General features: G+C 41.0%; 1 protein-coding gene across 1 annotated transcript in view; it reads right to left on the bottom strand.

The window, feature by feature from the left end:
• The window catches only part of eps8a (EGFR pathway substrate 8a, signaling adaptor), a 66,156-nt gene extending 58,104 nt beyond the window's left edge, over positions 1-8,052 (bottom strand). The window contains exon 1 of the mRNA XM_030045451.1: positions 7,750-8,052. The gene's annotated coding sequence lies outside the window, so the exon portion shown is untranslated. The remainder of the gene's footprint in view (positions 1-7,749) is intronic.
• Between the last annotated feature and the right edge of the window lie 5,441 nt (positions 8,053-13,493).

Below are 13,493 nucleotides of genomic sequence, written 5' to 3'. Positions count from 1 at the left end.
CTTAAATTTTGTTTTGTGCTGCATTATACAATGGTTTGTCATTGTTTGTCAAAATAAAATTAACTTTAATGAAATGGTAAATTTGATTTTGGAGTAAAATTAGATTTAGATTGATTAATACAAATTATAAACAGATTAATTTAGATGAATTAACTAACAGCTAAAATAGTCGCTGCATTCATCAACAGAAAAAAGTTGTCAGAGGCGGCCTTATAAGGCTCTCACTTTCATGACACAAACATGGTTTGGTTATAGACACAAGAAAAAACTCCTATTCATTAATGGCTTGCAGTAAGTATGAATGAAGTATGAATTATGCTACCCTCCCTGTACTTTCAGCCCTTAGGGGCACTAGCATGTGCTAATGTTAGCCAACACCTTGTTGCAAAATATTGGGCCAGGATTCTAGTAAAGAGTTGACCTGTGGCAGTGCAGCAACGGCTTCCCAGAAGATGATGTCCAGCAGTGAAGACATTTACATGTCAGAGTGGCCCACCTATTGTCCATACTCTGGTTTAGATCTTCCTTGGGTTAATCTGTTTACATGAACCTTTGATACGCTGTAATTCAGTCTGTCTGTTGCCATGAATAAACCAGTGAACAGAATATTCCACATCCCTCTTTGACAGGAGTAGCTTGCATCTAATGAAGGGGAAAAACATGATGTACTAGCATTTGTACGGTTCATCATCATGGCTTCTGATGATATTAAAAACATACCCAAAATGCCAAGTTTGGACAGGTAGCAAAAACCACAAGTGAAAGCAGTCAAGTATCTCCATGCTCCAGACACCTGGAACATGGAAGCACACTGGATATCTTAGCCTGGTTTCTCATGATCTGAGTATAAGCTTAAAGGAACAGTTCATTTTTTGGTTCTTCTCATTTTTCCTACCTACACAGACAGAAGCACATGGATGCTATGTGTGAGAGTCTGAATGGATTTTAATGTCTGTATCCAGTAGCACATTTAATTTCCCTACTTTCAAAAGTAGGGAAATACTGACCGCAAAAACTGAATCTGCTAGTCTAACCCCATCATGACATTAAATTGATCCATAGTAAGTTACTTAGGTGACCACATTAAGATTTCTTCATGCATCTAAACTCCAGTGTCATTCATTCATAAACCCATAAAATGCAGTGCTTTGAAAAACAGTAACATTTTCATACAAATACATGTCCTCTTTGCTATTTCCTGTTCCGCACTGATACAGCAAGTTGTTACAGAAAGCTGTTAATCACAGTTATTAGAGATCATTGTGTTGGAAGGGAAGGCTGAGCTTCAGTTGAGTGTTAAACCCAAAATCCCAAGTGGTGATTTACACCTATTAGAGATCAATGTTAACCATTATTTGAAAAATTCAGGATTGCCACAGTCCTCATTGTTGTTCAGATTTCATTTCCACAGCATTCCTCAACACTTGAAGGATGTTGTGATACTGCACAGTAATGAAATTTATAATGTGCCACATGGTATTGGGCTTTACTCTGTGGAAATGAGCAGTGGTGGAGCTGGGGAATGCAAACCTAAATCATCAAGTAAGAAAGTAATGTATGGCAATCTGAGCGTCACATATTAACATGGCACAGAGAACAAGACATACTTCAAGACTTGACCTTCACATAACCAAGAATCAGATACTGCAAAGGAAATCCATTTCATTTTTTACCCTGACAAACTATGACCACTTCAGATGTTACCATCAAAAGTTCAAAAGTTTCTCTAGCTACATTATCACAAACAAATAAAATGTATTTCAATGGAGACATATAAACAGGCAATTAGTATTAATTATTTTTTTCACCATCTAGAGCACCAAAACACATTTTCCCCTCAGAGAAACATTTACCTATTTGATGGAGGAGATTACTGGTCTTTTCTTCACAACAAAGACCGGGTCTGACCACAGCCAGGAAAATGAGAAATAAGAACAAAAGCCACAGCAAAGGGATTAAAACAGAAACAATACTGAGCCCCAGAGCAATAGGGAGAACAGCCTAACCTCCTAAATAAAACAACACAGTGGCAGTAGAGCTCTGCAGGCTGCACAACCAGCACGCGACACATCAGCCGAGCCATGACCACAAGCTCGAAACATGGTCAACAATAACGCTACAACCAAGTTCTTACTGCAACACCAGAGGATTAAGAATCTGCTCTCCTTTCCAGAAGTCAACATTATTAAAATGACACTAAGCCTTCTGAACCTCTGACATGCAGCACCACGTGATCATGAAACCAGCTGCAGTTCCTCGACTAAACAAGCAAGACCTGCAACAAAGTCAGAACAAAAAAGTTACTATTACACAGCTACCAAAAGACAAGCACCATACTATTGTTTTTGGTTGTAATTGCACTTTAAAAAAAAGACCCACAACTACTTATTCTGCTGTTAATGTTTTTCTTGCCATATCAGCAAACCGATATCAGTCTATCCCCAATGTATACATCATGAGCGGCTCAATCATTAAACTGACTGGAAGTAACAGCGAAAACAACATCAGCTAAGCTCCAGCATCTGTCACGTCGTACTTGCTCCTGACCCTTCAGTGTACACGGTGTCTTGTGGTGTGTAACAGGACTCCATCTGATCTTCTGGAGGTCCAGTTTCAATCCCATAATTCCAGACGATCATTCCACCAGATCATGGTCAAAGCAGCACATGGCAGGCGTGATGACCTCAACGTGTTGTTACTTAACTGCTGTCAGACGTACAGTGTGCTTGTCATGGGATGCCCTAGTGCTTTCAGACACCTTTAGCAAGTACTATTCTACTGTATGTAGTTCACATTTTGCAGTAATATTCCAAATCTTTAAATATGATGATTTTTTCATGCCAAACACTATCAAGTAATCAGCATTGTGTCCACAATTTCATTGTTGTCAGGGTAGAAAGGCCGGTTAAACAACATTTAGACCATCATGGCAAATTTAAACTCTCCGCTGAAACTCAGTAATAATGAAACGTATTCATGCATACTTAAGGGCTAGGCGTTAAGAGCTTTCCATTACCATGATTATTGGTAACGGAAGATATCTACACCTTACCCACACAGTAAGACTGTGTAATAAATTAACCACCACATCAGATCCTGTCAACAGTATCTGGCGGTGGACATGAAGACGTCTGGCCACGTCTTCACACGCCCCTGGCCAAGCTCACCTCCGGCCACCTCCGCCTCCACCAACACCCACAGTTGGTGTGATTGACATTCCTGGAGGTGGGCATTCCCAGACCTCTGCAGGTCTGTGTCCGCCGCCAGAGCCCCTCTAGATCCTAACTCAACTGAAAGTGCAGCAGACAGACACCAACGTCTACCACACTAGCTCAGTCAATGCAGCGTTAAGGGTGAAACCAGCAAGTTCAAACACCATCAACAAATTTGAGCCATCAAAAAAGATATGGCTCAACTACCCCAAAAACCATTTTTGAATAAAAATACAAGAACCAACCACTATGATGCAATCTTCTGCATGCTGAGGACTTCCAACAACCAGAAAATCAAAGAGACCATCAGTATTTCTTCTCACTGCTTTAACCTGGAGCGCACAAATCCACAGTCAGTATAATTTATTAATTTAAAATCAATCATAAATGATTTGCGACAGACATTGCTCACTTTTCATGAGTAGAATTAACTTCACTGATGTGACTATAACTGATCATTTTGATTCATATCTTGGCCTGCCAACATCAGTGGATGGAGTGACAAAGCCCCCTGTCTTGACACACTTCAGTATCTTGTTTTACCAAGACATCAAACTCTAATTCCCACAACCTTCTTTTAATTACCACTAGATTACCGACAATTATTTCTAATCAGTCAATGAGGTGGTGAAGAGTTTCAATTTAATATGGGTAAATACAGACAGTCTACACCAACTCTGTTTGGTGGAGATGGGATGTTCCTCTTTGTTGGAGCCCCGCTTTGTGATTTGGGTTAAGATGACTGGATTATCACTGCTCAGCACAACTTTAAGTACGAGTCATCCTTGTGTGCTCATGGAGATACTTTCTCCCAAAGCTAGCTTGTGTTGAGCGACAGTCCAGACTCTGCACACAACTCTACTTGGCACCATCTGTTCACTATGTAAACTCCAGCTAAGCTTTTCTGTTCCCCTTATAATACTCAGGATACGGTGCCCCAGTGTGAGCACAGAGTAGCCATGTTTAATCTGTTCCTCAAAAATAACCAATAAAGCATAAATAAATTATGGCTAAACACTTCCAACTAAAGGGGATATACACTCAGTGGCTACTTTATTAAGTATACCTTCCTACTAGTAGGCAGCACACACTTTGACCCCCAGACCTGTCTGAATTCTTCCTGGCATGAATTCAACAAGAAGCCACAAATATTCCTTTGAGACTGTGATCCATGCTGACTTGACAGCATCACACAGTTGCTACAGATCTGCTGGTTGCACATTCACGCTGGGAATATCCCACTCCTCCACATCCCAGAGTGCTGGATTGATATCTGGAAACTGTGGAGGCCACTGAACTCACTGTCATGTCTGTGGAAGCAGCTTGGAATGGCATACGCTTTGTTGAAGTAGCCATCCGAAGATCTGTGGCCCTGAAGGGATGCACATGGTCAGCAGCAATACCCAGGTTGGCTGCAGCATTTAAACAATGCTCAACTGGTATTAAAGGCCCTAATGTGCCAAGAGAACATTCCCTAGAACATTACACGACAACGACCAGCCTACACCACCGCCACGAGCCAGGATTTATGCCGTTTACATCAAATTGTGACTCTACCATCTCCATGTTGTAGCAGGAATCGAGATTAATCAGACCAGGTGATGTTGCCATGTGAGCTGAGGACGACATTTCAGTATGTAATCTCGGCCAAATTTTCCAGGATCTCATTAATATTTCCAAAATATTTGATCACTTTTCAGTTTTTCCAGGTGTTTTTCATGACTGGTAAACTAGTCTATTAGTTTTCATTTTTTCCATAATGCAGGGCTGAACAATATATACAGGTTATCATATTGTTATCTACATATGCATGATATTAATATCTCAAAAGGAAACAATAGGGATTATATCAAATTTAGGGTTAGGGTTAGCCTAAGACAGTTATTGGACTTTTTTGAGCGATAACTGAATTTTCTACATCCAGATAGTGTTATATCATTTTTTTTAAAGAATGCTCAATTTTCACTGATGTTACTTTTAAAATTTCAAAAATGTGTGAACCCATTGTATCACTAGCAAGATATTTGTCATAAGTATTGAGGTATAAAATTCTGTCCATATTGTGCAGCCCTGATGGGAACCCTGCACTGAGATCACATACTTCATATTTCAACAGAGTTGCTGCCACATGAATGGCTGGTTAGATATTTGCATAGTAACAATCAACTTTAATGAAAAAAAAATGTGTGAATGAAAAATCAGAATCCTATCAAAACCTTGGCAGCAGCTGGCACTACACGCAGCCTGTTTCTCTGCCAATTAGAGAAGGGCTGCACAAGACACTCATTTAAGCATCAAGGTCATTTCCACACTCGAGTCAAAAAGTCATTACATTTCACTGCGAATGATAAATATGGCACATCTCTGCTGAACACACCACTGTAGAGCAGACAGTGCAGCGCTGCAGGTCTTGGTGTGGTTTCTGCTCACTGTTACCTCCTACAACAGAGACTATCAAAGCTGGGAAACATTCAGAGGAGCTCTTCCTCAACTCCAGGATAGTGGCGGAAGAGGAGTTTCACACAGAGATTTGCAGTCCCTACAGAAAACAAAAATGCAGGACAGCTGTGTACTTTAGTCACTTGCTATCGGTTTCTTGAGAGGAACAGGAAACGTGGCCTGTGTTTTTTTTTTTTTTTATGTCTTGAATTGGGTCAAAAGCTGCAAAAAATACTCAAGATTACGCAATAGTCAGATCAAGGGTCTTTCACATGTCCAGCATCAGCAATCAAGAGTCATGCCCTTTCCACAACAGCGTATTAGAAAATGATGAATATAGATAATGAAATAAATAATTACAGTGCAGTCATTAGTCAAATCTCACTTAATGTGCTAGTATGGACTCTGTATCCCTATTGCTATTTTTGGCCGAAATAAACTTCAAACTTCAAAACTTCAAACTTCATTTTAGTCATTGGAATTCTGAATTGTTTTCTCAGAATATTACTATCCCCACCCTGCTCTGTAATCCCCCCGCCCCTACTATGGCCCTAACACACTGTCATACCTGTCACCTCAAGAAAAAACACTCAGGGTTTTTATTTATTTATTTATTTTTTGCAGGTCAGCCCATTCAAACAAGGGTGTGGTAAAACACCCAACATAGTGTATGCATAATGTTAATATGGAGAGTGACTTTGGACATTCTTACATAACCTGGCATGAAGGTTAAGCTCACAAGAGACTTGCACTTGTTCATAACACCAATTACCAGGAGAGGTCACAGGAGGAAGGGACTAATGAGAAAACGAGTCCATTAACAACTGAACCATTTACACCTTGCCTTCTGCAGGCCAAATCACGTTTCTAATAATGATCCCACTGAGAAACGAGGTGTGGTGCTGCACAGCCACTTGTCGAAAACTGCCGAATGCAGGAATTAAAACAATACCACACAGCCAGGTGTGCTGCAATTCTCTCGTGTCCAAGCGTTAAGGAAAAGATAACAACCCAGTAGGAAACAGTTCTTCCTCTAACGGATACAGGGAAATATTTAATCAACGATTAAAAAAGGCGTGGAGGAGAGCTTGGCTGGAACAACAGGGACCAGCCTGCTTTTATCATCCCTGACAACAGGCTCAATTCACCGGCCATGCCAAGCCAAACAAAGGGCCGCATCAGCTCCTCCTCACCGTCTACCCTAACGGGAAGCCTCACGTTTCTAAAGCCTGTTGAAGGCGCCTGCTAGAGGTGCACTTTTACTGTAGCCTAGGTTGGACAGGGGTTGACCTCCATTCAGGCAAATGTGAATATATTCTTGTTTCAATGACAAGGTCCCCGAGAGAAGCGTGCAGCTGTGGGGCTTACCTTTCTCTCCAGCCCCGATACCTCCAGGAGAACCGGCAGTTTAAGGTGAAATTCTCCTCCGAGCAGCGTTTCCACACCGCACAACCATTTCACTCTTTATCACCGTCAATAACAAGAAGCCGTCAGTTAATTCGGCATGGAAGTGGTACACCAAGCGGCACTTTATTTCAATAAAAGCTCAACTTTAAGAATTGGTTCCCACCGTTCGCTGCCGAACACCGCTGTGTATTTTGGTTGAGGACTGGGGATTACCTGGCGAGCGACCGTTCAAAGTTAAAAATATATAAATATAAACGTTGCTTGGTCCGGTGAATGTATGCCGAATAGAAGAGAGGACCCCAACGATTTGTAAAATAAATTAAGCCATGTTGTACAGCATGTGTGCAAATTAAAATAAACGAGGTCACGTTACACTCACTGATTTCTGAATGTATTTTGGTGCGGGGGTTCTCTCCTTAACAGGGCTACCTGAGTAGACGGGGAGATCAAATTGCCACGGCTCATATCTACCTTCGCTGTTAACGCCTATGCAGTCAAACAGGACTAAGTTACATTTTCAAATTTCACATTAAGTAGGCCACATTTTCCGAACTGGAAAAGATACATACGAGTCATTGCAAAAAAAATTATATATATATACCAAATTGTTAATTTACAGGTCAGATGACACTTAAGTAGGTGGAGAAATGGGGGATAATTGAATGCACTGTTGTAATATCATTAGTCTTACCTGCAAGTGTCGGCTTCATAAAAGAACTCCTGGGACGTTCCTACAACATGGCACAAACTAGTAGGCTCATTCTCATTCTACCTGACACAACAGTAAAAAAAAAAAAAAAAACACACGGTAGCCTTTCTCCCAGAGACCGAACCCTTGCTCGCCGCGTTTGAAAAAAATTTGAAGCGGTTAAAAAAAAAGTTTTATCCAGCGGCACAGCTCTCAGTGAGATGCGCCTCTTGCAAAACTCCACTTGACTGTGAACCGTGTGGCGGAGCAGCAGCGGTCAGCCTGCCTGCCCAGCCAGCCTGGAGCGGGGAGGTTTGTGCCCCTAGTGGCAAGTGGAGGCACTGTACTCCTGCAACACTCCTCAGTGGAGCCGCCCCCCTCTGTTCATAGTCAACCTCATGGCCTGCTGTATGTCGTGTGTGTGTGTGTGTGTGTGTGTGTGTGTGTGTGTGTGTGTGGAGAAATCATGGACAGCATCACATGTTCCCAGCATCTTCACTTTTCATTTGACACATGAGGCAAATACTGTATCTCTAGAAATTTAGAGAAAAAAACTGCATAAATTCACCATATTTCACCATGAATAGAGCCGACTCACACATATAAGGAGCAGGTTTTATGTATGTTTCTCTGTGTGTGTGTGTGTGTGTGTGTGTGTGTGTGTGTGTGTGTGTGTGTGTGTGCTTTTATGAGTGTGCGTTTGCATGGACAAGATTGTGTATTGTGTGTGTGATACAGGCTGTATTTAAAAAAAAAAATCTGTATTCAAATTTGTTGTAGATTTTTTTTTATTATTGATTGTTATATTTGTACTTTTTTATTGATATGCCTGATAAGATTCCATTGAACAATCCAAGTGATAGATGCACAGAAACACCAATCATAGGTCAAAATATTGTTCATTTTGATTAATAACTGCAAATCCTACTGGATGAAGAGCAGTTGGGGAGCTGAAGGAGCCGGCTCTTATTAGTGAGCTGAGCTGACCATCTATCACAGGTCAGCGAACTAGCTGTGTCCATCACAGGCAGAATGACCTGTTGTGCGTTTCAGCCTAGTTAACTGAACTCCCTGGGCAGATCCACCCAGGATTCAGGATAATCTAACATGAGCAGCAGGTTTATACTGCCCATGGTCAGTGGACTGCTATGTCTTTTAATTAGTGTTATACATGTTTGCCTGTCTATATGGATAGCTTGGATTCATGGCAGTTTGTGATACAGTCATAATTAAATTGGTAGTATATTTCATGTCTATGTCTCTCATCTCATGAGGTAGTGTAAAGAGTCACAAAGTCCACATGAGGAGGAAGGTGTGTCGGTGGATGGGTCAGGCAGCTTTCACTCAGGCGACCCGGGTCTGAGTCCCACGTGAGACCAGGGTTTGTTTGCAGAGACCGAGACCGTGTCCAGTTTCTGGGTTTGGTGCCCAAACCTAACCTTTCCCTAACCTCACCCAGGTGGTTTTTAGCCTACCGTCTACCTTCTTCACACATCAGAGGCAGGTAAACACAGGTGTTGCCTATGATATTAATTAGGGCTCTGTTCCACTGAGGTGTGCCAGTCTTTCCAGTAATACACAAAGCACACAATAAGCCCCAGGCAATTTTTCAGGCTTTTCCAGGCAGTTTTTTTTTTCTTGTGCTAGTCATCTAAAGCAGGGGAAAAAAATGAGTTGGGGAAATACACACACATGCACACACACATGTTCATATAAAATATGTTCCACTAAATGGTTAAATGTTAAGAGTAATTAACTATTGCAAAACAGTCTCAAAATGGAAGCTTTTCACTGGCATTTTGTTTTTTCGCAGTAAGCTAAGGCTTATGCCTGAATCATGGCAAAGGTAAGGGAAGCTAAGGGAAGCTTAGTCCTGAAGGTAAGTTTAGGCCTTAATTAAATCTTGTACAAGTTTACTCCATCAGTCAGAGTCAGGATAAGACTCAGGGGTACACAGGGGTTTTTTTAAGTAGTCAGGAATGTGCAAATTCAATACTGGCAGTGCTCTTTAAAGTCCCCATCCAGCCATTTATTCAGCCCCTAAAAATCATCTCTGATCATCAATATTGCTTATCTGCCGTGGAAAACCACCACTCACTTCCTTAAAACTAAAATATAACTAAATCTTGTCCTCAATAATGATGCATGGATCTATGAATATGCATATAGTCTCTGCCCACCCCCTGCCTGCTGGCACACGCGCTCGTAACCAGAGCTCTGTTCACAGAATGAGGAAGTCCTGTCCCGCCACAGACCTGAATATTGTACCATATTTGAAAATCTAACCATGAAAAGTTCTTTTTTCTGTGAATCTCTTGGTTACACTAACATCATTTATGTGAAGCAACCATTTCCACTTGGTCTTGTTCTTTACTGCACATGTGGGCCGATATGTTTTTTTGCAAGTGCTGTGAAAGTGGATTTTGACAGTGATATGCTGTCATACAAACTGTCCATCTGTGTGTATGTGAGAGACAGAATGAGTGCGCTCAACGCTGGGACACCACAGAGCTGATTTTAGGGGTGGCTGTAGAGAATCTGTCTCCTGGTGTCAAAAGGCAGGTACGCAGAGGTTCCTGGAAGACACACCAACAGAGAGAGATGAAGGGAGGGCAAAAGAGGTAAAAACAGAAAGAGAAATGGAGAGACAGTTATTGAGTGACCTTTTAAAAGAATTACCTCACAGACTGGCAAAAGACTGAAAAGCTGCTGTCCCCTGGTGTTGCAGCCTCCATTTAGGATGCAGCCACAGCCGAAGTCAGTGACCTGGACATGTGCCAGGTCAGATCCTGTTTCCATGAGGAAATTGTATAGTTTGATGTCCTGCTGGAAAACACCTTCAGAATGATTGTCTTTGGCTGCATCCACCAAATGCTCGATCAGAATCAGAGATGGAAATGATGTGAAATCCCTCCACACGCTTACCTCAGCCTCATGCTCCTGCACGCAGCCTTCTTTGGGGTCAATGTAGTTGTCAAGGTCCACAGAGGGGCCTGGTCTTTGCGTGACCAGGATCAGCTCCTGGTCCGTGTGAAACCAATCCAGCAGGGCCACAGCTGCAATGCTGCCAAGCACCAACTGTTTGTGCTCTTACTTCTAACAGCAGCAGCACCTTCAGAGGAAAATCACACAGCTCCCCTTTCAGGAGCTAAATAAAATATAGGCCTACCAGGTGCTCTGAGGTGGAGGAACAAAGAAAAAAACCTGACTGATAAAAGTTCTAACAAATCTCTATATATACATTCACACATAGATAAATGCACACTACTCTTACATTTCCAGATGTGATCTCAGATGCTCTTATAGCCTGTATAAACATATGCAACCAAGGAATATGAGAGACATGTTAAATATTCATACAATATTGATTATTTCAATATCAAGAACACATCAGTCATCCTTTATGTGTAGATCACCTTTCCTTCAGAAATGTGTTTTATAGCAGCCTACAGGACAAATACACAAATACTTTCAAGCACTTACAGAGGAATAGTGTGTGTGTAAGTATATAAGGCTGTAGGAATTAATAGCCACTGGACACAGATTTATAGCCTGCAGTGGCTCCAGCTGCACATACTTGGCTTCAAAGTCACACACACACACACACACACAGATATTTGTTTTACGATATTTATGAGGGACGAGTGCTGGATACTGGCTGGATGCTCCAAATGCTGTTAGCCTCCTGCCATTGAGCTGGACTTCCCCCCAGCTAACATTCTGAAAGATAATTGCCTCAAAGAAGGTATGTGCTGACATCTTGACACAAGGTGTCAGTATGCAACATTCATAAACTGGTTTTACCATCACTGCAGCTGACAATCAGAGAAATGTTTGATAGGCCTGATAATAATTTGGTGATTTAACTATAGCAAAAATTTCAATTATTGTTTTTGTCTCCAGATCTAAAGGCATTTAATACTTTCTCACATTACTCAATTTTAATGTTAAACTCACTTGTTGAGTTGGTGCAGCATTATGGTGTAATGAGACAATTATGTCAGCATGATCTTTAAAGATCGTAAGATTTGTATATTCCTCCACTTTTGGCCAAAGATGAAATCCAAAAATCTCAAATGCAAACCAAAAGTCACCAGCTGCCAACACGTCTCAGCATCAAAAACAGTAACTGCAACTTGACTAATGTAACTGCAAACTGAGCAAAACTACCAAGATGAAAATAACATGAATATTTTAATCACTTTGTTTTAAATGAACTCTTAAATTTAGTTTCTGTCAACTTGTACTTTGTCATTATTTTACAATGTGTGTACTGTTTAGATGCAATAATTGGTTTTTGGTTTGTGATCCTGCATATCTTTAGATATAGCCTAGAAATAATTTGCTCACTGTTCCACTCTATCATTTTACCAATTAATAACAAAATAACAATAATCATGACACTGAAGTGGTAATCTGCAAGTTTGTTTATGTCTGTTTTTTGTCCTCATCTGTTGTATTGAGCACACATCGCTCATCGCTGTTGTGTTTTTTCCTCTTGACTTTGCTGAGGATGTCATAGGAGCCTTTCAAGGACGCCTGGAGGTCCTGGAACCTCAGTTTTGGAACCAATTATTTATACAAATCTATTTGTTTAAGTACAGTGGACCACTAGATGGCTGACCTCTTGTCTTCTAGGACTATATTGCAGTTACTAATCAGTCCCACTAGAGGGCAGTATACTCAAAGAAGACTGGCATACTAAAGAAAATGTCCACTGTTATTGAGCAGTATTTGAAAGCAGTGCTTAATTGGAATGACCTTCCTGTTAAAATCCCAATCCACAGTGAACCATCTCATGTTCTTTCTAGCAAAACAACCCATGAACAATAACAAAGACAAACAAAACTGAACAATGACAATGGTATTTGTGGACAAAGATTTATATTTTGGTCCTGGCTTGTATTTTCGTGACTGCCAATACCAACCTGGTATTGGCAGCAGACCGGTCAAGTTCTTTCCTGACCACAGCTACATGACCACGGCTTGTGATAGTCTAAACTGTGTGCTTTTACAGAGCAGAGGCCCTTCTCCCTACAAGAGTACAGTTCTGGGAGGACAGCTGAATACTTGAGTTCCTGTCTAGAGGCAGCCACAGCTACAACACAGCAACCAAACAGCTGATGCGTGATAGTTTGGAATGATGAAAATGAGGATGTCAGTGTCACCTCAGTGGTTGACACGTGATGTTTCTTTTGAACTGATGCTGTCAGATGTCCTTAGCAGTTACTTGAATTCTTAGTTACAATGAACTTTTTGCTCATTTTTCTGTGACAAACGAAACAGATCGCCCTCACTGCAGACTGGGACTCGTAAATCACTTTACCCATCTTTCAATTTGTAGAATACAGTCAAACTTTCCAAAAACATTGTCCTGTAGTTAGTGTCACACTGATGAGGTTAGGCTATATTTTAGCATTAGAAATTATTGTACTCCTTAAGGCCCCATTAATTTTTTTTTTTTTTTTTTTTTTTTTTTTTTTTTTTTTACAAAGAATGTTAAAATGAACATTTCATAAAGATTCTGTAAAGTTCTGTATCAGTGACAAGCTTCCATGAGTGATGTAAAGGGATTAAAGGACTAGTTCACCCATTTTGAAAATTTTTATATTATTTCACCCCCCACCTGGCTGTATGTAGGCCAGCAGTGCTGCTATCTTCTCCAAATGCTAACAGTTAGCGCCCTGCCATTGAGGTGGGCTTCCCCCCAGCTAACATTCTTAGCCGGGGGAAGAAAATAATTACAA

Source organism: Myripristis murdjan, chromosome 23, assembly GCF_902150065.1.
Source record: "Myripristis murdjan chromosome 23, fMyrMur1.1, whole genome shotgun sequence".
In the NCBI taxonomy this organism is placed as follows: domain Eukaryota; kingdom Metazoa; phylum Chordata; class Actinopteri; order Holocentriformes; family Holocentridae; genus Myripristis; species Myripristis murdjan.
Note: the sequence above shows the minus strand (reverse complement) of the source record. Positions and strands in the feature narration are given on the sequence as shown.